At 32.1% G+C, this 546-nt stretch overlaps 1 protein-coding gene across 1 annotated transcript in view; it reads right to left on the bottom strand.

Annotated features, from left to right (window-relative positions):
* LOC107576374 (mucin-2-like) overlaps positions 1–546 on the bottom strand; it is a gene marked incomplete at its 3' end in the record, with an annotated part of 7,173 nt that overhangs the window by 3,660 nt on the left and 2,967 nt on the right. The window lies entirely within an intron of this gene.

The raw sequence follows: 546 nt of genomic DNA, 5'->3' as shown, positions 1-546 counted from the left end.
AACTAATGTTAACTAATGGAGCCTTAATGTAAAGTGTGACCAAACGATAACGAATCAAAACATTTTCAAACAATATCTAGTGCATGTTGTAGTCCAGATTAAAAACTTTGAAAATAAATAGTTGATTATATCTAAGTATTTAAGTATTTGGCCCTGTGATGGGAACCATTGTGAATAAAAAATTCTGAATGGCTGTTTAAATCATTTAAATACTGCTGTTCAGAAACAGAAAGCACAGCTGCCTTGTTTACGGGGTTACAGGGATAACGGCTGCATTTCTGCTGTTCCAACAGCGCCATCTGCACCTGTTTAATATTATCATTTAAAACTTTTTACATTATGATTGATCTAATATCTGTATTTTAGTAAGTGCCGTATTAAACGAATTTCAGGGCTGTGTATATAGGCCATTATACAAAATCATCTGCAATGTTTTAATTGGAAAGATAGTTTACAGGGTTATAAAAATAAAAAAGAATAACCATTAGGGAACGCTCTGTTTAAGTTATTTTTAGGTTATTTAAAAATAACCACCCTGCAACGTTC

This window comes from Sinocyclocheilus grahami, unplaced genomic scaffold (assembly GCF_001515645.1).
Source record: "Sinocyclocheilus grahami isolate Dianchi unplaced genomic scaffold, SAMN03320097.WGS_v1.1 scaffold3605.1, whole genome shotgun sequence".
In the NCBI taxonomy this organism is placed as follows: Eukaryota; Metazoa; Chordata; class Actinopteri; order Cypriniformes; family Cyprinidae; genus Sinocyclocheilus; species Sinocyclocheilus grahami.
The sequence above is the reverse complement of the archived record's forward strand: the minus strand, read 5'-3'. Positions and strand labels throughout refer to the sequence as shown.